The sequence below is a fragment of the Nicotiana tomentosiformis genome, chromosome 4 (assembly GCF_000390325.3).
Source record: "Nicotiana tomentosiformis chromosome 4, ASM39032v3, whole genome shotgun sequence".
NCBI classification, from domain to species: Eukaryota; Viridiplantae; Streptophyta; class Magnoliopsida; order Solanales; family Solanaceae; genus Nicotiana; species Nicotiana tomentosiformis.
Genome location: NC_090815.1, coordinates 130,536,090 through 130,560,998, shown reverse-complemented (window position 1 = coordinate 130,560,998; position 24,909 = coordinate 130,536,090). Strand labels below are relative to the sequence as shown.

At 41.8% G+C, this 24,909-nt stretch overlaps 1 protein-coding gene and 1 long non-coding RNA gene across 2 annotated transcripts in view; both read left to right on the top strand.

Annotated features, from left to right (window-relative positions):
• Window positions 1-24,909, top strand: part of LOC104108714 (uncharacterized) — a 43,039-nt gene that overhangs the window by 9,036 nt on the left and 9,094 nt on the right. The gene's annotated exons all lie outside the window — the stretch shown is intronic.
• On the top strand, window positions 4,500-5,680 carry LOC138909121 (uncharacterized). Its single transcript, XR_011415661.1, has 2 exons — window positions 4,500-4,570; window positions 5,423-5,680. It is a non-coding gene; the product is annotated as an uncharacterized lncRNA (long non-coding RNA).

Here is a 24,909-nt window from a genome sequence, read left to right as displayed (position 1 = left end):
ATGTCAACTTGAGGGTAATTCAGAAGAAACTCGGAGAAAATAGGACAACTGGGTAGTAGGCTAGACCAATATGGTAATGGTATGCTCGGTTCTTTTGGGTAATTATGATATGGAGAGGATCTACAGATGTTTTGGTGGCAATATTCTTAGGTTTGGTGACATGCGTGGCTTGGTCGAGTTAGAGGAATTTAGTTCTGATAACTTGGTTATGTGCAAATGAATTTCAAAGAGTTCTTGATGGTTTCTACCATGTTTCTAGAGCTAACAAAATGAGCATTAGTTGATTTTCATTTTTATATACAAAAATCACTCTATATGTGATTCTAATACGTGAACCGTGGGGGGGGGGGGATTAGGGGCACCTTAGTACAATTATTAGTATTATTAGTATATAATACACCTTCCGGTCTACTTTAATTAATTTTTTGGTCATTTTTTGTAGTCCACAATATTTAATTTTTTCAAATATCAAGAAGGAATTAACTTATTTCTCCAAAATTACCCTTGGAGTAAAGAGTCTAAGAATATTTGTTATACTAGTGAATTTTTCCGCACTACGCTCGGTCATAAGAAACATTATTTTGAATTTACAAAATGATTATTTGTTAATACTTGAACTCTCTAACAGAAATCACCTTAACATATGCAGTCTGAGGGGTTTTCTCACGAGATATTGATGACTGAGTCATGCATCTTGACTTTGTAACGGCTAGTATGTGAGTCTGTGTTAGCACTAAGATGGAGTATACCATAATTTTTATTATAAAAGTAGTCAAATTATAAAGATTCAGAGCGAGTAAACCTAATTAATTTGAAATTATAGTATAGTTGTGTCACAACCAAAATTCACCTATAGGTCGTGATGGCGCCCAACATCACCGCTAGGCAAGCCAACTAATGGATTTAACAAATATTTCCTCTTTCAATAAATTTTCGAGTAATAAAGCTTTCCTTAATTGCAAGATTTAAGAAAAATAAAAGGTTTAAGTAAATAAAACCGAAGTAATAATTCAAAACCATAATTCTACTAGCTTGTGTGCCTAGACCTGGTGTCACAAGAGTATGAGCATCTAGTAGATTATACAAAATCCAAAATACTGTCTGAACATAAAATAGACATAATACAAATACAAAAGGAGACACTAGGTGATGCGGAGCGGCTCAGAAAAAGTAGTTCGCCACTAGGCCTCGGGATAGCGTGGGTGCACACTGGTAAGATCGCCTGAAGTACCTATCTCAGATCCTACACAAAAAGTGCAGCAAGTGTAGCATGAGTACGTAAACAACGTGTACCCAATAAGTATCAAGTCTAATCTCGAAGAAGTAGTGACGAGAGGTCGACTTTTACACTCACTATGGGTCAATAATATTATGATAGAAATACTTAAATAAACACAATTTATGCGATCAAAAATAATATCTCCTTAGCAGGTAGAAACAATTAATTCTTTCACAATTTGATAATTTTCAAATAATCATTTACCTTCACAAGCTGCAATAATATAAATATCAAAGCACCGAATAATTTTTATTATTAAGCACGATTTATACCGAGGTCATACGACCCGATCCAGAATAATGTGTACACTGCCGAGGGTCGAGCGGCACGAACCATAGATGCATCTATCTATTGCCGAGTTATTCGGCTCGCTCCACAAGAAGAGTAGAATATTTTATAAGCATTTGACTTGAATATTATAGAGGTTTTTATACAACAATAATACTAATTTCATAAGCGAATTCCCAAAATATTTCCAACAATTATTAATATACTTCAGTCATTTTTAAATTAACAAGTATGATGCAATAATTCCATATAACGCATTTACTCATGAATAATAATGACCATACCGAGGTCATTTTTCCAACAATTATTAATAATGCACGATTCTGCCGAGGTCGTTTGGCCCGATCCAGAATAATGTGTATACTGTCTAGGGTCGAGCGGCACGAACCATAGATGTATCTATACTGCCGAGGCGTTCGGCCCGATCCACAAGAAAGGAGGACACATTATGAACCTCCGGAATGAGAAGCTATCGCAAGGCTAAGGCATAAGGAGGTACAATTTCTATTAACGGTCAAATAATTCGCACAAAAATTCAAGTACGTGAAATTTCGGTCTTTTACTATTTCCTCTAACAATTTCCAATATGATTCAGATACTTTAATTAACAAAGGATACAAACATTATAAATAATTCATGATTTGGGTCCTAAACTACCCGGACATAACATAATTAGTAGCTACGCACGGACTCTCGTCACCTCGTGCGTACGTAGCCCCCACAATTAACAACATATATTAATTTTAATCATTAATAGGATAAATTCCCTCTTATAAGGTTAGACAAGACACTTACCTCGCTCCCAAGTTCCATAGCTGACTCCAATGTCACTCTAACACCTCAAACCGATGCTTGCCGATCCAAAGCTATGCAAACAATGTGCAAATAAATCAATATGTGTTTTAATACTCATAACTAATCAATTTAAATAATTTCCAACTTCGCTTGAAAAGTTGGAAGTGGGGCCCACGTCTCTAAACCCGACGAAACTCACTAAATTCGACAAGCCATCCAATTATGAGTGCAACCATACTAATTTCACTCAAATCTGACTCCGAATCAGTATTCGAAAATCCGTTTTATGAAATTATAGAAATTTCCTTCGATTTCTCTGGAAGATTCGATAAATCATACACCAAAAATGAAGATTAATTCCTGAAATATAATTACAAGGGAGTCAAGAACACTTACCCTAAGTTGTATGGTGAAATTCCTCTCAAAATTCGCCAAAACTGAGCTCCAAAATTCGAAAATGGGTGAAATTATCGAACCCTCGAACTTAAACGGTTCTGCCCAGTCATTTCCACTTCTGTGGACATAAGACCCGCTTCTGCGGCTCCGCCTCTGTGGAAACTTCCTCGCTTCTGCGGAAGACCACTGTTAGCAGACCCTCGCACCTCCGAAAATTCTTCCACTCCTGTGCAATCGTAGGTGCGACACACCCTAGCGCATCTGCGCACAATCTCGCACTTGTGGCCTTTACTTCGCTTCTGCGCACACGCAGGTGCGCTGCCCCCTTCCGCTTCTGCTACTTCACGCCCAGACTGCCCAAGCCGCTTATGCAGACCTCACCTCTCTTCTGCGAGGTCGCTTCTACGACCAAACTGTAACGACCCGGTCGGTCATTTTGAGTATTACAATCTCGTTCCCCCATTTACTACTCTATTTATGCGTTACAGTTATTATGTGACTCGCCGGGGTGATTGGTTCGGGTCCGGTGAGGTTTTGAAATGAATTGGAACACTTAGTTTCAAGGTTTAAAGCTTAAGTTAAAATAGTGATCGAATGTCGACTTATGTGTAAACGACCCCAGAATAGAGTTTTGATAATTCCAATAGCTCCGTATGGTTATTTGGACTGGGGAGCGTGTCCAAAAATTTATTTGGAAGCCCGTAGCTAAATTAGGCTTGAAATAACGAAAATAGAAATTTAAGTTTGGAAGTTTGACCGGGAAGTTGACTTGTTTTATATCGGGGCCGGCCGAAATCCGATTCTGAAAATTTTAATAGGTCTGTTATTTCATTTATGACTTGTGTGCAAATTGGAGGTCAATCAGACTTGATTTGATAGGTTTCGGTATTGAATGTAAAAGTTAAAAGTTTGTAGTTTTATTAAGCTTGAATTGGGGTATGATTCGTGACTTTAGCATTGTTTGTTATGATTTGAGGCTTCGACTAAGTTCGTATAATATTTTAGGACTTGTTGGTGTATTTGGTTGAGGTCCCAGGGGCCTCCGATGAGTTTCAGATGGTTAACGGATTGAAATTTGGACTTAAACAACTGTTGGAAAATTTGGCCTACTGGGGTAACCGCACCTGCGGAATTTAGCTCGCAGGTGCGAGCTCGCAGAAGCGAACTTGGTTGCGCAAAAGCGAAGGCAATGGGAGTTGGGCAAGACCGCAGAAGCGAAGCAGGCGCAGAAGCGACAGCATGTCCACAAAAGCAGGACCACATATGCGGTTAGTTTATCCGCAGAAGCGGAACCCTTGGACAGATTACAAAACAGAGGGGTTCCGACATTTTTGTCATTTTTGGACTTTCAAGCACGGTTTTGGGGCGATTTTCAGAGGGAATTCACTGAAAACTTGAGATAATTCACTTGTGATCATTGTTAGTCAATAATATTGGATTATCATTGAGTATTTAGACTAGATTACATGTTTTTAAGGTGTAATTAGAAGATTTGGGCCTAGGGATTTCAAAATAAGAATTTGAGATTTGGAGGTCGAGTTGATGTCAGAATTTGGTAAAATTGGTATGGTTGGACTCGTGGTTGAATGGGTGTTCATATTTTGTAACTTTGTCGGGTTCCGAGACGTGGGTCCCATGGACGATTTTTGAGTTAAATTTCGGATATTTGTTGGAATATTTATATTTTCATATGGAATTTGTTCCTATAATTTGTATTGACTGAATCGAATTAATTGTGACTAGATTCGAGCCGATTGAAGTCGAAAAATCGAGGGAAAGGTATTCTTATTGACTGATTGAGCTTGGCTTGAGGTAAGTGGCTTGTCTAACCCAGTGTGGGGGAAATCCCCTTAGAATTTGATATTGTTGTACATTTTGTGATATGTGAGCGCTGTGTACGCAAGGTGACGAGTGCGTACACATGCTAAATTTTGAAATATCGGTTCTTGCTGTGTAGTCTTCTTTTAAATTCTTTAACTGAGTTACTTTAGTATATGTAGTGATCATGTTTAGTCTAGTATCACATGTCTACGTGCCATAACTCTTACTTGCAATATGTGCAACATGCTTAGCAGAATTACCTGCTTTTTTGATTTGATTTAAATCTTTACCTGTGTGATTCTTGCTGTAAATTCGTTGTTTCCTTCGGATATCTGTTGTATATTTACTTTGGGACTACAAGGAGGTTCCTCGACAGATTCCCCTGTACTGCATATTTACTTTTGGGATTACGAGGCGGTTCCTCGAGAGATCCCCATGTACTACATATTTACTTTTGGGACTACGAGGCGGTTTCTCGGGAGATCCTTATGTACTGTATATTTACTTTTGGGACTACGAGGCGGTTCCTCGGAAAATCCCCCTGTACTTTATATTTACTTTTAGGATTACGAGGCGGTTTCTCAGGAGATCCTCCTGCACTGCATATTTACTTTTGGGACTACGAGGCGGTACCTCGTGAGTGCCCTTGTTGTTTACCTCTATTTGCTGTGTTGTTCACTTCTCAGTCATTTCGTTATATTATATATCCTCTGTCTTACTTTTCTATTATTTCCAGTAGGGCCTGACCCGACCTCACAACTACTCTACCGAGGTTAGGCTTGGCACTTACTGGGTACCGCTGTGGTGTACTCATACTACGCTTCTACACATCGTTTTGTGCAGATCCAGGTACTTCTTACCAACCCAGATATCAATGAGCTACCTGTGTGTGTAGACTTCAAGGTACATCTGCCAGCGACCGCAGACCTCGGAGTCCCCCTCTATCCTTATCATTTTGTTTTCCTTATTTTAGTATACTCTGATGTATAGAGACATTAGTATTTCTCTTAAAAGTTTGTGACTTGTTTCTACTGGGTTTTGGGAGATTGTAGTTCTTTGACTTGCAGTTTTCATTTATTACAACTATTGAGGTTTGAGTTTCAGACTCTTATTATGTTATTCCGCAATTTGTTAGGCTTACCTAGTCTTAGAGACTAGGTGCCATCATGACATCCTACGGAGGGTGAATTGGGGTCGTGTCAAGTTGGTATCCGAGCTCTAGGTTCATAGGTGTGATGAGTCACAAATAATTATAGTAGAGTCTCGCGGATCGGTACGGTACTTATCTTTGGGAGGCTATGGAACTGTTAGGAAAATGTTCACTTCTTTGATTCCTTATCGTGCACATTTGTTGGCTTCGAAATTCTAAACTTTTGTCTTTTTATTCTCTCACAGATGGTGAGGACACGCACAACTGGATCCGATGATCAGACACCCACGCCCCTGTTGGATCCGCAAGATGCCAGGGCTGGGGCAGAGGCCGAGCCAGAGGTCAAGGAAGACCACGTGGTGCAGAGCACCTGCACGAGCTACTGCAACAGAGCCACCAGTAGCTCTAGTTGGAGAGAAGGCACCTGAGACGCCTGTTACTACCCCTACAATTCAGGAGACTCTTGCCCAGGTTTTGAGCATGTTTGACACTCTAGCTCAGGCAGAGTTGATTCCACTTGCTCCTGCCACATCTTAGGCCAGGGGAGAAGTACATACTCCAGCCGCCCATACCCCAGAGCCACGGGCCCAGGTTGACCAATCCCCGGAGTTTATACTAGTGCATCCAGTTGTCCCAGTTCAGCCCGAGGTTAGGGCAGCAGTTTCAGAGGGGGAACAACTCAAGCTCAAGAGGTACAAGAAGTACCACCCTCCCACTTTCAGTGGTTTGGCTTCAGAGGATGCCCCGGGTTTTCTTGAATAATGTCACCGCATTCTCCGTACTATGGGTATTGTGGATTCTAATTGGGTTTCTTTCACGGTATTCTAGCTTAGAGGAGCGGCCTACTAGTGGTGGCGGGCATACGAGTTGGATAGTCTGACTGAGGCAGCTTCACTCACTTGGACTCAGTTTTCAGATATGTTCTTGAGGAAATATATTCCTCAGAGTCTTAGAGATACATGGCGTGCAGAGTTTGAGCAGTTGCGCCAGGGTTTTATGACCGTGTCAGAGTATGCGGTCCGATTCAGTGATTTGGCTAGGCATGCACCAGCCTTGGTTGATACTGTTGGAGAGCGGGTTCGTCAATTTATTGAGGGGCTCCACCCTAGTATCAGATTTAGTATGGCCCGAGAGCTAGAGATGGACATCGTATACCAGCAGGTGGTTTCAATTCCTAGGAGATTGGAGGGTATGCGGATCCGGGAGAGAGAAGAGAGAGAAGCTAAGATATCTCGAGATTCTAGCATGTATAACAGTTCTCGTGCCCCAACTACAGCTCGTCAGGGTAGGGGTTATGGGAGTCGCTCTATTCATTCAGCACTTCCAGCCGCTAGCGGTACTTTGACCATTCCTAGGCCCCGGGATCCCTATTATGCACCGCTAATGTCTAGTGTACCTCCTGTACGGGGTGCTTTCAGCGGTCAGTTCAGTCGATCAGGCCCGAGCCAGTCACAGAAGACACGTCCTATGGGAGCTTGTTTTGAGTGTGGTGACACTCGTCATATGATGAGGGGTTGCCCCAGATTCAGGAGGGGTGCAACTCCACAGATTTCGCAGGCTCCACCTATTCTACAGGGCCCTCAGGCTTCTCAGGCCATGGTTACTGCACTAGTTGCCACTCCACCTGCACATCCAGCTAGAGGTGGAGGTTGGACAGGTAGAGGTCGCCCTAGAGGGGAAGGCCAGGCCATATATTATGCCCTTCCTGCTAGGACGAAGGCAGTTACATCCGATTCTGTTATCACAGGTATTGTTCTGGTCTGTCATAGAGATGCATCAGTGTTATTTGATCCAGACTCCACTTATTCTTATGTGTCATCTTATTTTGCCCCGTATTTGGGCGTATCCCGTGATTCTTTGAGTTCTTCTATTTATGTATCTACACCCGTGGGTGAATCTATTATTGTTGATTGTGTGTATCGGTCGTGTTTGATTATTATTAGTGGTTTTGAGACCAGAGTTGATTTATTATTGCTCAGTATGGTGAATTTCAATATTATTTTATTCATGGACTGGTTGTCGCCCTATCACGCTATCCTTGATTGTCATGTCAAGACGGTGACATTGGCTATGCCAGGTCTACCAAGACTAGAGTGGAGAGGTACCTTGGATCATGTTCCTAGCACGATTGTTTCATTTCTTAAGGCTCAACGAATGGTTGAGAATGGGTGTGATGCGTAGCTGGCCTATGTGAGAGATGTTAGTGTTGATACTCCTACCGTGGAGTCAGTTTTTGTAGTAAGGGATTTTCCTGATATATTTCCAGCGGATCTTCCGGATATACCACCTGACATGGATATTGACTTTGGCATTGATTTGTTACCGGGCACTCACCCCATTTCTATTCCATCATATCGTATGGCCCCAACAGAATTGGAGCAGTTACAGGAGCTGTTTGATAAGGGTTTTGTTCGGCCCAATGTATCGCCTTGAGGTGCTTCTGTCTTATTTGTGAAGAAAAAGGATGGTTCTATGCGGATGTGTATTGATTACCGCCAGTTGAACAAGGTTACGGTGAAGAACAAGTATCCATTGCCACGTATTGATGACCTATTTGATCAGCTTCAGGGTGTTCTCTAAAATTGACTTCCGTTCAGGCTATCACCAATTGAAGATTCGGGAGCCAGATATTTCGAAGACTGCTTTCAGGACTCGGTATGGTCATTATGAGTTCCTTGTAATGTTATTTGGGCTGACTAACGCCCCAGCATCATTTATTCACTTGATGAACAGTGTATCTCAGCCCTATCTTGACTCCTTTGTCATTGTGTTTATTGACGACATTCTTGTGTACTCCCGGAGACGCGAGTATCATGAACAACACTGATGATTGTGCTTCAGACTTTGAGAGAAAAGAAGTTGTATGTAAAATTTTCAAAATGTGAATTATGGCTTGTTTTAATGGGATTCTTGGGTCATATAGTTTCGTGTGAAGGGATCAAGGTAGATCCGAAGATGATTGAGGCAGTGCAGAGTTGGTCCAGGTCATCCTCAGCTACGAAGATCCGGAGTTTCCTTGGTTTGGCAGGGTATTATCGCCGATTTGTAGAGGTTTTCTCTTCTATTGCTGCACCTATGACCAAATTGGCCCAGAAGGGTGCTCCATTCAGGTGGACCGAGGATTGTGAGGAGAGCTTTCAAAAGCTCAAGACAACTTTGACTACAACCCTAGTATTGGTGTTGCTTACAGGTTCGGGATCTTATATTGTGTTTTGTGATGCATCGCATATCGATCTCGGTGCAGTGTTGATGCAAGACGGTAGGGTGATTGCCTATGCATCCAGACAGTTAAAGGTACATGAGAAGAATTATTATGTCCACGACCTTGAGTTAGCAACCATTGTTCATGCTTTAAAGATTTGGCGGTATTATTTGTACGGTTCCCATTGTGAGGTTTATACCGATTACCAGAGTCTACAACATCTGTTTAAACAGAAGGATCTTAATTTGCGGCAGCAGAGGTGGTTGGAGTTGCTTAAGGATTATGATATTACCATTCTCTATCATCCCGGGAAGGCCAATGTAGTAGTTGATGCCTTGAGTCGTAAGGCAGAGAGTTTGGGCAGCTTAACATACTTACCGGTAGCAGAAAGGCCTTTAGCCTTGGATGTTCAGGCCTTGGCCTACCAGTTTGTTAGATTGGATGTTTTCGAGCCGAGTCTGAGTTTTAGCTTGTCTGGTTTCTCAGTCTTCTCTTTATGATCGTGTCAGGGAGCATCAGTATGATGACCCTCATCTGCTTGTCCTTAAGGACACGGTTTAGCACAGTGATGCCAAGGAAGTCACTATTGGAGATGACGGTGTGTTACGGATGCAGGGTAGGCTATGTGTGCCTAATGTAGATGGTTTGTGTGAGTTGATTCCCCAGGAGGCTCACAGTTCGCGGTATTCCATTCACCTAGTTGCCGCGAAGATGTATCAGGATTTGAGGCAGCACTATTGGTGGAGGCAGATGAAGAAGGACATAGTGGAATATGTAGCTCGTTGCCTAAATTGTCAGCAGGTGAAGTATGAGCATCAACGACCTGGTGGATTGCTTCAGAAGTTAGAGATTCCAGAGTGGAAATGGGAGCGGATCATTATGGATTTCGTTGTTGGACTCTCATGGGCTTAGAGAAAGTTCGATGCAGTTTGGGTGATTGCGGATAGATTGACCAAGTCGGCTCATTTCATTCCTGTGATTACTACTTACTCTTCGGAGCAGCTCGCTCAGGTTTACATCCACGAGATTGTCAGGCTTCATGGCGTATCGGTATCTATCATCCCTGACCGGGGAACGCAGTTTACATCACGGTTCTGGAAAGCCGTACAGTAAGTTGGGTACTCGTGTGGAGTTGAGTACATCACCCTCATACGGACAGACAGCCTGAGCGCACTGTTTAGATATTGGAGGATATGCTTCGTGTGTGTGTGATTGATTTTGGAGGTGCTTAGGATCGGTTCTTGCCACTTGCGGAGTTTGCCAACAACAACAATTATCAGTCGAGCATTCAGAAGGCGTTGTATGAGGCTTTGTATGGTAGACGGTGCCGGTCCCTAGTGGGTTGGTTTGAGCCGGGTAAGTCTAGACTATTGGGTACATACTTGGTTCAGGATGCCTTGGAGAAGGTTAAATTGATTCAGGATCGATTTCGTACAGCCCAGTCCAGGTAGAAGAGTTATGCAGATCGGAAGGTTTGCGACGTTGCATTCATAGTTGGGGAGTGGGTCTTGCTCCGGGTTTTGCCCAAAAAGGGTGTTATGAGGTTCGGGAAGAAGGGCAAGTTGAGCCCTGGTATATTGGGCCTTTTAAGATTCTTGAAAGGATTGGAGAAGTGGCTTACAGACTTGCACTACCACCTAGTCTCACTGCAGTTTATCCAGTATTCCATGTTTTCATGCTCCAGAAGTATCACGGCGATCCATCTCATTAGACTTCAGCTCAGTCCAGTTGGACAAGGATCTATCTTATTTTGAGGACCCAGTAGCTATTTTGGATATATAGGTTAGAAAGTTGAGATCGAAGAGCATTGCTTCAGTAAAAGTACAGTGGAGGGGTCATCCGGTCGAGGAGGCGACTTGGGAGACCGAGCATGATATGCGCAGCCGTTATCCTCATATTTTCACCACTTTAGGTATGTCTCTATACTCGTTCGATGACGAACGATTGTTTTAAGAAAGGGAGGATGTAATGACCCGGTCGGTCGTTTTGAGTATTACAATCTCGTTCCCCCATTTACTGCTCTATTTATGCTTTACAATTATTATGTGACTCGCCGGGGTGATTGGTTTGGGTCCAATGAGGTTTTGGAATGAATTGGAACACTTAGTTCCAAGGTTTAAAACTTACGTTAAAATAGTGATCGGATATCGACTTATATGTAAACGACCCCGGAATAGAGTTTTGATGATTCCAATAGCTCTGTATGCTGATTTGGACTTGGGAGCATGTCCAAAAAATTATTTGGAAGCCTGTAGCTAAATTAGGCTTGAAATGGCGAAAATAGAAATTTAAGTTTGGAAGTTTGACCGGAGAGTTGACTTGTTTTATATCGGGGCCGGAATCCTATTCTGAAAATTTGAATAGGTCTGTTATTTCGTTTATGACTTGTGTGCAAAATGGAGGTCAATCGGACTTGATTTGATAGGTTTCAGCGTTGAATGTAGAAGTTGAAAGTTCTTAGTTTCATTAAGCTTGAATTGGGGTATGATTCGTGATTTTAGCGTTGTTTGTTATGATTTGAGGCTTCGACTAATTTCGTATAATGTTTTAGGACTTGTTAGTGTATTTGGTTGAGGTCCCAGGGGACTCGGGTAAGTTTCAGATGGTTAACGGATTGAAATTTGGGACTTAAACAACTGCAGGAAATTTTGGCCTTCTGGTGTAACCGCACCTGCGAAATTTAGCTCGCAGGTGCGAGCTTGGTTGCGTAGAAGCGGAGGCAAGGGGAGTTGGGCAAGACCGCAGAAGCAGACAACTCCTTCACCGAAGCGAGTCCGCAGAAGCGAAGCAGGCGCAAAAGCGACAGCGTGTCTGCAAAAGTGGGACCACAGATGCAGTTAGTTTTTCCGCAGAAGTGGAACCCCTAGACAGATTACAAAACAGAGGGGTTCCGACATTTTTGTCATTTTTGGATTTTCTAGCACGGTTTTTGGGCGATTTTCAGAGAGAATTTACGGAAAACTTGAGTAAGTCACTTGTGATCATTGTTAGTCAATAATATTGGCTTATTATTGAGTATTGCGACTAGATTATATGTTTTTGAAGTGAAATTAGAGGATTTGGGCCTAGGGATTTCAAAATAAGAATTTGAGATTTGGAGGTCGAGTTGATGTCGTAATTTGATAAAATTGGTATGGTTGGACTCGTGGTTGAATGAGCGTTCATATTTTGTAACTTTTGTCAGGTTTCGAGAAGTGGGCCCCACAGGCGATTTTTGAGTTAAATTTCGGATAGTTGTTAAAAATTGTATTTTTATATGGAATTTGTTCCTATAATTTGTATTGACTGAATCAAATTAATTGTGATTAGATTTGAGCCGATCAGAGTCAGAAAATTGAGGGAAAGTCATTCTTATTGACTGATTGAGCTTGGCTTGAGGTAAGTGGCTTGTCTAACCCTGTGTGGGGGAAATCCCTTAGAATTTGATATTGTTGTAACATTTTGTGATATGTGAGCGCCGTGTAACGCGAGGTAACGAGTGCGTACATGGGCTAAATTTGGAAATATCAGTTCTTGCTGCGTAGTCTTCTTTTAAATTCTTTAACTGAGTTGCTTTAGTATATGTAGTGATCATGTTTAGTCTAGTATCACATGTCTACGTGCCCTAACTCTTACTTGTAATATGTGCAACATGCTTAGCTGAATTACCTGCTTATTTGATTTGATTTAAATCTTTAACTATGAGATTCTTGCTGTAAATTCGTTGTTTCCTTCGGATATCTGTTGTAATTTTACTTTGGGACTATGTGGCGGTTCCTCAGGAGATCCTCCTGTACTACATATTTACTTTTGGGACTACGAGGCGGTTCCTCTGGAGATCCCCATTACTACATATTTACTTTTGGAACTACGAGGCGGTTCCTCGGGAGATCCTTGTGTACTGCATATTTACTTTTGGGACTACGAGGCGGTTCCTCGGGAGATCCCCCTGTACTTTATATTTACTTTTGGGACTACGAGGCGGCTCCTTGGGAGAACCCCTTGCATTGCATATTTACTTTTGGGACTACGAAGCGGTACCTTGGGAGTGCCCCTGTTGTTTACCTCTATTTGCTGTGTTGTTCACTTCTTAGTCATTTTGTTATATTATATATCCTCTCTCTTACTTTTCTATTATTTTCACTAGGTCCTGACCTGACCTCGTCACTAATCTACCGAGGTTAGGCTTGACAGTTACTAGGTACCTCTGTGGTATACCCATACTACACTTCTGTACTTCGTTTTGTGCAGATCCAGGTACTTCTTACCAGCCCAGATATCAGTGAGCTACCTGTGTGCGGAGACTTCAAGGTACATCTGCCAGCGTCCGCAGACCTCGGAGTCCCCCTCTATCCTTATCATTTTGTTTTCCTTATTTTAGTAAACTCTGATGTATAATATTTCTCTTAGAAGCTTGTGACTTGTTTCTACCGGGTTTTGGGAGATTGTAGTTCTTTGACTTGCAGTTTTTATTTATTACAACTATTGTGGTTTGAGTTTCAAACTCTTATTATGTTATTCCGCAATTTGTTAGGCTTACCTAGTATTAGAGACTATGTGACATCACGGCATTCTACGGAGGGTGAATTCGGGTCGTGATACAAACCTCCGCAGAAGCGGTCACACCAGCTGCTGCCCAGCTTCAACATTTCCTAAGTCCAAAAATAAATTCATTAACCATCCGGACTCTACCCTAGGCCCTCGGGACCTTAACCAAATATACCAACACGTCCCAAAATACGATAGGAACTTAGTCGAGTCTTGAAATCACATCAAACAACGCTAAAACCTCGAATCACACTCCAATTCAAGCCTAATGAACTTTAGAACTTCAAACTTCTACATTCGACGCCGAAACCTATCAAATCAAGTCCGATTGACTTCAAATTTTGCACACAAGTCATAATTGACATTACAGACCTATTCCAACTTCCGCAATCAGAATCTGACCCTGATATCAAAAAGTCCACTCCTGGTTAAACTTCCCAAAAACCTTCAAATTTCCAACTTTAGCCAAATGACCCCGAAATGACCTACAGACCTCCAAATCCACATCCTGATGCGCCCCTAAGACCAGAATCACCATAAGGAGCTCTTCCCAGGCTCGGAATATCAAACAGACGTCGATAACATCAAAATCCACTTCAACCCAAACTTAGAAAATTATTAAACCTTCAAAATGCCAACCTTCCGTAATAGGCACCGAAATACTCCCGGGCCACCCGATACTCGACCCGAACATACGCCCAAGTACGAAATCATCATACGAATCTATTGGAAACTTAAATTCCTGATTCTGAGGTCGTTTACTAGAAATCCAAACCTTAATTAATTCTTCAAACTTAAAGCTTTCGAATTTAGAATTTTCTTCCCAAATCAACTCCAAACCTCCCGAAATTTGATTCTGACCACACGTACACGTCATAATACCAGAAGTGAAGCTACTCAAGTCCTCAAAACGCCGAACGACACGCTAGAGCTCAAAACGACCGGTCGAGTCGTTACACCAACCCAAATTGGTAAAATTCCTAAAATTCGACCCGGGCTCACGTGCCCGGATTCCGAAAATTTTCGAAGGAAATCGTTACCCATAATCTGAAAAACTCAAATATACAATTTTTATCTCATTCCATAACCATTTTCGTGGTTAAAATCTCATTCTTTATCAAAACCTAGGTTTTTCATCTAAACCCTTGATTTTCACAATCTACATGTTATAATCTACCCATAACCGATGTATTTAACTCACAATAGGTAGAATTAACTTACCTCTAAGTTGCTAGGTGAACACCCCTATCAAGAAGCTCCAAAATCGCCCAAAAATGGAGAAATGATTGAGCCCCGCTTTTAAGCATTCTGCCCAGCAGGTATACCTGCGATTCCGCTTATGTGGACAAAATCACGTAGGTGTGGACCAAGGCCAGGCTGCCCATTTTCGCACCTGCGCCCAGCTGGTCGCACCTGCGAGCCCGATCCTGCGGCTAGAAGCTCGCACTTGCGAGCCCGCACCTGCGGCTAAAGGCTCGCACCTGTAGACCCTGGGCTGCCTCTCGCTTGGCCACTTCTGCGGCTTGTGGCTCGCACCTGCTAGCTCGCATCTGCGGTTGTCCAAGCACAGGTGCGAATGCCCCAGAAGTTGGAAGCTTCAGTTGTTGCTTTGAACTCCTAACTTGGTCTGAGCCTCGTCCGGTTAACACCCGAGGCCCCCGGGGCCCGCCCGAACATACCAACAAGTTTGAAATCATAAAACGGACTCACTCGAACCCTCGAAACACGTAAAACAACAACAAAACTAAGAACCATACCTCAAACCAAATTGATTCAAATTAGAAATTTCAAATTCTTCAAACTTATTCCGAATGCACCAAAACATACTTAAACTACTTGAAATCACACCAAATTTTGTGTGCGAGTCTTAAATCACCATAAGGAACTATTCTCAGGCCCGAAATTCCGAACGGACCTCGATTACTTCAAAATCTACTCCAAACTAAATTTAAATAACCTTAAAACCTTCAAATAGTCAACTTTCACTGTTAAGCGCCGAAACGCTCCCGGATTGTCCAAAACCCTATCCGAACATACGCCCAAGTCCAAAATCATCATACGAACCTATTGGAACCGTCAAATCCCTATTCCGAGGTTGTTTACTTAAAACGTTGACCGAAGTCAAACTTGGCCTTTTAAAACCAAATTAAGGAACTAGGTTTTCCGATTTCAACTCGAACTCTTCCAAATCCCGAACTAACCATCCCCGCAAGTCATAAAACAGTAAAAGCACATACAAGGAGTCTTATTTAGGGGAATAGGGTTCTAGAAAGTAAAACGACCAGTTGGGTCGTTATATTCTCCACCTCTTAAATAAACGTTCGTCCTCGAACGAGTTTAGAATCATACCTGGGGTGCTGAACAAGTGTGGATATCTACTCCGCATGTCCTCCTCGGCCTCCCAAGTCGCTTCCTCGACTGGTTGGCCCCTCCACTGAACTTTTACCGCAGTAATCTTCTTGGACCTCAACTGGCGAACCTGCCTATCAACAATGGCAATTGGTTCCTCTTTATAACCCAAGCTCTCATCTAGCTGAACAATGCTGAAGTCTAACACATGTGACAGATCGGCATGATACCTCCGGAACATAGATACATGGAAAATCGGATGAACTTCCGATAGACTAGGAGGCAAAGCAAGCTCGTAAGCAACCTCCCTAACTCATCTCAATACCTCAAATGGGCCTATAAACCTTGGGCTCAACTTGCCCTTATTCCCGAACCTCATGATTTCCTTCATCGGCGAAACCTTCAAGAGAACTTTTTCACCCATCATAAATGATAAATCACGCGCCTTCTGATCCGCATAACTCTTCTGTCTAGACTGTGCTGTACGAAGTCGCTCCTGAATTAACTTTACCTTTTCCAAGGCATCCTTTACCAAATTAGTACCATATCACTTAGCCTCACCGGCTCAAACCATCCGATGGGCGAACGACATTGCCGACCATATAAAGTCTCAAATGGAGCCATCTCGATGCTGGATTGGTAATTATTATTATAAGCATACTCAGCCAAAGGCAAGAAACGATCCCACTTACCTCCGAAGTCAATCACACATGCCCTGAGCATATCCTCCAAAATCTGAACTGTCCGCTCCGACTGCCCGTCGGTCTGCGGATGAAAGGCTGTGCTAAGCTCTACACGGGTCCCCAACTCACTCTATACATCCCTCCAGAAATGTGAAGTAAACTGAGAGCCCCTATCTGATATGATGGAAATTGGCACACCGTGCAACTGAACTCTCTCCTGAATATAAATCTGGGCCAACCTCTCTGAAGTATACGTAGTCACAACCAGAATGAAGTGTGCCGACTTGGTTAACCTGTCGACAATGACCCAAACTGCATCAAACTTCCGCAAGGTCCGTGGAAACCCAACTACAAAGTCCATAGTAATGGGTTCCCATTTCCACTCCGGTATAGTCATATGCTGAAGTAGGCCACCTGGCCTCTAGTGCTCATACTTAACTTGTTGGCAATTTAGGCACCTAGCTATATATTCAACTATGTCTTTCTTCATCCGCCGCCACCAATAATGCTGTCTTAGGTCACGGTACATCTTTGTAGCACCTGGATGAATAGAATACGGAGAATTGTGTGCCTCCTCTAGGATCTTTTCCCTCATCCCATCTACATTAGGAAAACATAGACGACCCTGGAGTCGCAGAGCACTATCTTTGCCGATAGTAACCTCCTTGGAACAACCTGGTAGTATCGTTTCCCGAAGAACCAACAAGTGTGGGCCATCAAACTGGCGGGCTTCGATCCGCTCAAATAGTGAAGAATGGGCAACAATACATGCAACAACTCGGCTGGGCTCTGAAATATCCAGCCTCATAAGTCTGTTAGCCAAGGACTGAATGTCCAAAGCTAATGGCCTCTCCTCTACTAAAATAAAAGCTAAACTACCCATTCTCTCCGCCTTTCAACTCAAGGCATCTACAACTACATTCGCTTTGCCCGGATGGTAAATGATAGTAATATCATAATCTTTAGTAGAGGAGAGGCTAATGGACTGAATCATCAAAGGTGCTGCAATAGATGAAAATCTCTCCACGAACCAACGATAATAACCTACTAACCCTAAAAAACTCTTGATCTCGGTCGCCGAAGTGGGACAATGCCAATTATGAACTGCCTCAATCTTTTTGGGATCAACTTTAATACCCTTGTCTGACACGATATGTCCCAGGAATGCTACAGAGTGTAGCCAAAACTCACACTTGGAGAACTTAGGATATAGCTTTTGTTCCCGCAACGTCTGAAGCACCACTCTCAAATGTTGCTCGTGGTCCTCCATGCTACGTGAGTAGATCAAAATGTCATCAATGAAGACAATGACAAACGAATCAATATATGTCCTGAACACCCGGTTCATCAGATCCATAAATGCCGCCGGGGCATTAGTCAAACCGAGGGACATCGCCATAAACTCATAATGGCCATATCTAGTCTGGAAAGCAATCTTCGGAACATCAGAATCCCGAATATTCAACTGATGGTACTCCGATCTCAAGTCGATCTTAGAGAACACTCTGGCACCTTGCAACTGGTCAAACAAAACATTAATACGCGGCAACGGGTACTTATTCTTAATGGTAACTTTGTTCAATTGGCGATAATCAATACACTTTCGCATAGTCCTATCTTTCTTCTTCACAAATAGTACAGCTGCGCCCCAATAAGACACACTCGGCCTGAGGAACCCCTTTGCTAACAACTCCTCAAGTTGTTCCTTCAACTCTTTCAATTCTTTCGGAGCCATACGGTACAGTGGAATAGATATAGGCTGGGTACCTGGAGCCAAATCAATACAGAAATCAATATCATAATCTAGTGGCATGCTTGGAAGATTAGAAGGAAACACACCGGAGGACTCTCGGACTACGGGCACTGAATCAATTGTCGGAGTCTCTATAGTAGTGTCCCGAACATAGGCCAAATAAGCCAAATAACCCTTCTCGGCCATGTGTCGAGCCTTCAGAAAGGAAACAACCCGACTAGACGCACCGGCAGACAAACCCTTTCACTCCAATCTAGGCAACCCTGGCATCACCAAAGTAATAGTCTTATCATGGCAATCTACGATGGCATGATATAGGGATAACCAGTCCATGCCCAGGATGATCTCAAAGTCTGTCATATCAAGCAGTAGAAGATCCCGCTCTAGTCTCGTAAATAACGGAATCGCCCACATGAGTGGACACATAAAAGTGGGTACCCAAGGACTCACGAGAAACACCCAGGAAATGAGCAAACAGAGATTAAACATAGGAATACGTAGACCCTGGATCAAATAATACTAAGGCCTCTCTACCGCAGACAAAAATAATACTTGTGATCACGGCATCTGAGGCCACTGCATCTGGTCTAGCCGGGAAAGCATAGAACCTGGCTGGAGCGCCACCTGGTTGGCCCCCCACCTCTAGGACGGCCCCTACCCACCTGCCCTCCACCTCTGGGCTGCTGGACGGCTGGAAGAGCAACTGGTGTGGTAATCATAGGTTGCTGACCCTGCTGCACTAGTCTACCCCGAAGACTGGGGCAGAACCTCCGCACATGACTGAGATCCCCGCACTCGAAACAACCCCTCGATACAATGGACTGCTGACATAAAGTTTGGCCCTGATGACCTGAATACCCACTGGAGGAGCCCTGAATAACTGGCAGGCGGTAAGAACTCTCTGGCATAACACTAAAATAAGGTCGCACTATAGCACTCCGAGGAGGTGGCGGTGCTGGATAAGGGGGGTTGTTGGACTGAGCCTTCCCGAACTAACCTCTGCCCCCAGCCAGGGCACCACTGAACTCTCCCGAATCACGAAACCACTTGTCCCTCGCTGCCTGCTCACGACTCTGCTGACAGACACCCTCAATCCTCCGAGCTATCTCTATAACTAGCCCGTAAGAAGTCCCTATCTACACCTCTCGTTCCATGGTGGACTGAATACCATAGTGTAATCCGGCGACAAACCTCCATACTCTCTCTGCATCGATAGGTAGTATCATAAGTTCATGGCGAGACAACTCAGAGAACCTTGCCTCATAGTCAGTCACTGACATCTGACCCTGCTGGAGCTGCTCGAACTGGAACCACAACTCTTCCCTCTGAGAGGCTGGTATGTATCTGTCCAAGAAATGGCGTGTGAACTGATCCCAAGTCATGGGAGGTGAACCTGTTGGTCTGCCGAGAAGATGTGACTGCCACCACCTACGGGCCCTGCCCTCCAGCTGAAAAGTAGTGAAGTCTACCCCATGGGACTCTAGTATCCTCATGTTGTGCAGTCCGTCTCTGCATTGATCAATAAAATTCCTCATGCCGCTCATCTCCGAAAGTAGGAGGATAAAGCCTAGTCCATCTGTCCAGTAGCCTGTACGGATCACCTGCCACAGTTGGTATGGGCTCCGGTGTAGCTGATGCAACTGACTGCGTTTCGCCCACGGGTAGTGCACCCTAGGTCTGGTATTCAACAACTGCCTGCCCATGAGTTTGCGTGGTAGGGGTATGTGCTCCCCCTCCCGCATGAGATGTGGATGGGTCTGCCGGAAATAAACCGGCCTGAGTCATAGTATCCATGAACCGCAACATACGGCCTATGACCTCCTGAATTCCTGGTGCGGATGTGAAATCCACCGGAGCTGGCTTTACTGCGGGCACCTCGCCATGCTCATCGATGATAGAATCCTCTACTGGATCTACTATTGGCATAACTGGAACAACTCTGGGATGTCCTCGTCCCCTGCCACTGGCTGGAGCTCTCCCTCGGCCTCTGCCTCAGCCTCTAACAACAGGGGGAGCAACTATTTCCTGGTCTGAACGTCTGTAGAGCACGTTCTCACCATCTGTGAGGGAGTAAGGGGAAGATACTTAGTATCTCATCAACTACACGATAGAAGATGAAGAAAGGTAGTTTCGTAACACCCTATAGCCTCTCGAAGATAAGTACAAACGTATCCGTACTGATCCGCAAGACTCTATTAGGCCATGCTCATAACTTGTGAGACCTACGTGGACCTAGTGCTCTGATACCATGTTATCACGACCCAAATTCACCTATAGGTTGTGATGGCGCCCAACATCACCGCTAGGCAAGCCAACTAATGAATTTAACAAATATTCCCTTTTTAAAAAAAAAACCGAGTAATAAAGCTTTCCTAAATTGCAAGATTTAAGAAAAATAAAAGGTTTAAGTAAATAAAATCGAAGTAATAATTCAAAAACCATAATTCTACTAGCGTGTGTGCCAAGACCTGGTGTCACAAGAGTATGAGCATCTAGTAGATTATACAAAATCCAAAATACTGTCTGAACATAAAAAAGACAGAATACAAAGGGAGACACTAGGTGCTGCGGAACGGATCAGGAAAAGCAGCTCACCACTAGGCCTCGGGATAGCGTATGTGCACACTGGTAAGACCACCTGAAGTACCTGTCTCGGATCTTGCATAAAAAGTGCAGCAAATGTAGCATGAGTACGTAAACAACGTGTACCCAGTAAGTATCAAGTCTAATCTCGAAAAAGTAGTGACGATAGGTCGACTTTTACACTCACTATGAGTCAATAATATTAAGATAGAAATACTTAAATAAACATAATTTATGCGATCAAAAATAATATCTCCTTAGCAGGCAGAAACAATTAATTATTTCACAATTTGATAATTTCCAAATAATCATTTACCTTCACAAGATGCAATAATATAAATATCAAAGCACTGAGTAATTTTTATTATTAAATACGATTTATGCGAAGGTCGTACGGTCCGATCCAGAATAATGTGTACACTGCCGAGGGTCGAGCGGTACGAAACATAGATGCATCTATCTACTGCCGAGGTGTTTGGCCCGCTCCACAAGAAGAGAAGAATATTTTATAAGCATTCGACTTGAATATTATAAAGGTTTTTATACAACAATAATACTAATTTCATAAGCGAATTCCCACAATTTTTCCAACAATTATTAATATACTTCAGACATTTTTAAATTAATAAGTATGATGCAATAATTCCATATAACTCATAAATTGGTTCCTAAAAACTACTCGGACAATAACGTAATAGTAGCTATGCACAAACTCTCGTCACCTCGTACGTACGTAGCCCCCACAATTAGAGATAATTATTTATTTTAAATACCTATGGGGTAAATTCCCTCTTACAAGGTTAGACAAGAGACTTACCTCGTCTCAAAGTTCACTTTTCGATCACAACTTCGCGTTAAAGCCTAAATTTGGTGCCGAAAAATTCGAAACTAGCCAAATGTTATATAATTTAATTAATACATGCTCAACAATTCGAAATTAGATTATTAGATTAATTACCAACCCAAATTGATAAAATTTCTAAAATTTACCCAGGGCCCACGTTCCTGGATTCCGAAAATTTTCGGAGGAAATCGTTACCCATAATCTCAAGAACTCAAATATATAACTTTTATCTCATTCCATAACCATTTTCGTAGTTAAAATCTCATTTTTTTTTAAATCAAAACCTAGGTTTTACATCTAAACCCTTGATTTACACAATCTACATGTTATAATCTACCCATAAACTATGTATTTAACTCACAATAGGTAGAATTAACTTACCTCCAAGTTGCTAGGTGAACACCCCTTTCAAGAAGCTTCAAAATCGCCCCAAAATGGAGAAAATTGGCTCAAAATGAATGAGCCCAGCTTTTAAGCATTCTGCCCATCAGATCTTCGCACCTGCGAGGAAACAGGCGCACATGCGGTTCCACTTCTGCGGACAAAATCACGCAGGTGCGGACCAAGGCCAGGCTGCCCATTTTCGCACCTGCGCTCAACTGGTCGCACCTGCGAGCCCACTCATGCGACTAGAAGCTCGCATCTGCGGCTGTCCAAGCGCAGGTGCGAATGCACCAAAAGCTGGAAGCTTCAGCTGTTGCTTCCAAGTCCAAACTTGATCTCAGCCTCGTCCGGTTAACAGCCGAGGCCCCCGGGGCCTTGGCCGAACATACCGACAAGTTTGAAATCATAAAACGGACTCTCTCGAACCCTCGAAATGCGTAAAACAAGATCAAAACTAAGAATCATACCTCAAACCAAATTGATTCAACTTAAAAATTTCAAATTCTTCAAACTTACTCCGAACGCGCCGAAACGTACTTAAACTACTCGGAATGATACCAAATTTTGCGTGCGAATCTTAAATCACCATACATAACTATTCTCATGCCCGGAATTCCGAATGGACCTCGATTACTCCAAAATCTATTCCAAACCAAATTTAAATAACCTTAAAACCTTCAAATAGTCAACTTTCACTGTTTAGCGCCGAAACGCTCCCAGATTGTCCAAAACCCGATCCGAACATACGCCCAAGTCCAAAATCATCATACGAACCTATTGGAACCGTCAAATCCCGATTTCGAGGTCGTTTACTCAAAACGTTGACCAAAGTCAAACTTAGCCTTTTAAAACCAAACTAAGGAACTAATTGTTCCGATTTCAACCCGAACTCTTCTAAATCCCGAACAAACCATCCCCGCAAGTCATAAAGCAATAAAAGCACATACAAAAAGTCTTATTTAGGGGAACAGGTTTCTAGAAGGTAAAACGACTGGTTGGGTCGTTACAAGTTGTTTGATATAATTAATGATATAGAATTTTTTTTTCTTTTCTTAGTTTAAATAACTTTGGAGTATTGTTATCATTATTAAATTTTTATAAATGTTGTTAAACATGATATTCAAGTTTCTAACAATCCGGAATATTATGTATTTTTTATAAATGAGCAGATAATTTTTGAGAATTATGTAATTTTACTTATATAATTTAACGATTTTGAGGTATTGTTTTTAGAGTTAAATATTTAGATAGTTAGGAAAAGTGACCAGAAAGTTAGAGCAGAAGAAACGAAAGTGCGGAAAGAAAAAAACAAAAAAGGTAAAATAAAGGGAAAAGGAAAGAAAAACTAAAGACAAAAAATTTCCAAAATATGTAGTTTAAAGCAAACATTTTCTTCAAATTACGTTCTTACTTTACCTTATTTTAAGAAAAATAAAACATATTAGTGTACCTATATATTGATTACACAAAAGTAGAAAGTTAGAGTTATATTTACAACTAAGTTTTACAATATGGATTAGGAATTCCAATCCAAAAATATATAAACTTTAATTTTAACATATTTAATAATTGGGTATTATGAAAAATTATTTGTAAATGCAATAATATTTTTTTCTACCGCGCGAAGTACGGACAAATTCACTAATATATATATATAAAGCTGGGAATGAAAGCGGTCACTCATTTTCTACGTATTTACCCTTATTCTTTTGTTAAGTATTACTCTTTCCGTTTTGCACCGTTTCTAAACAAGTAATCAAACACATTCTTTCGGTTACAACTTCTCCAAATCGTTTTGTTTTGAAAGAACAGATTTGTTCAAGAGCATTTAATATTTTAGTTCTTTTCTCTTTCCACGCCTTGTAATATTCCATGTTAATTAAAGAGGTGGCAACTATCTTTACCTCCCTCACATTTGATCGCTCGTCCAAGTTAATTGCTCAAATGACTAGGTAACGTCAATCATTTAATATTCTTTGATTTTATGACTAACTTTAGTTGTTTATAATATATAATTCCATTGCAGTCTCTCATATTTTCCTTTATTTGCATGCGATGATAAAAAAATAGAGTAATGTGCATTACGTCGATATCCAGGGGGGAAATCAGAGGAATACAGTACAATGGAATTAACAACCTGTTAGAACTAAATAACAAAGATTTGAATGGAGGGCAAGTTTATAGAAAGTGTTGTCATTTTTCCTCCTTTGTTCTCTGAAGCCATCGGTACTTGTATTTCTGGTCTTTCTCTTAGAAAATTAAGGTCTTAAAATTGTTTTTTACTATTGATGATGAAAGGTATCTACCTGATTTGCATATGTTCCCTGCCTTATAATATGGAGTAATGATTATCGAATTGCTTTTGTTGATATACTCATCCTATAAAGTTGCCTTTCTTTAATATGAAGGCAAGAAAACGCAACGAAAAAAGTAATTCATATCATTCACCCGGAAGGCTTGGCTCTCTAAGATTTTTTTTCCTTTTTTTTCCTCTTATTCGCAAGCTTGAACTATGTTAGACGCTATTAATTCATTAAAATAAAAATAAAAAGAACTTTTTACTCTATTTTGGGATAACAAGATATAATTTTCTTGGCTTGACATTTAGTGTAGAGATTAGTACATCGATATACTCATTTTACATTACAATAATTTTTTATTTGGACGGTGAAAAGAACCTACAAAGAAAATGTTACTAATTTTTTTTCTTCAGAGTTATTTACATGTTTGACTATTTTAGATTCTTTTAGCATATTCAACTCAGTGTAGGGAAGAAAAAAGATCTCAAGAAAAATCATACCTTTTCTCTGTAAGTATATACTAAAAGAAGTGTTCGCTTACAACAGAACAATAAT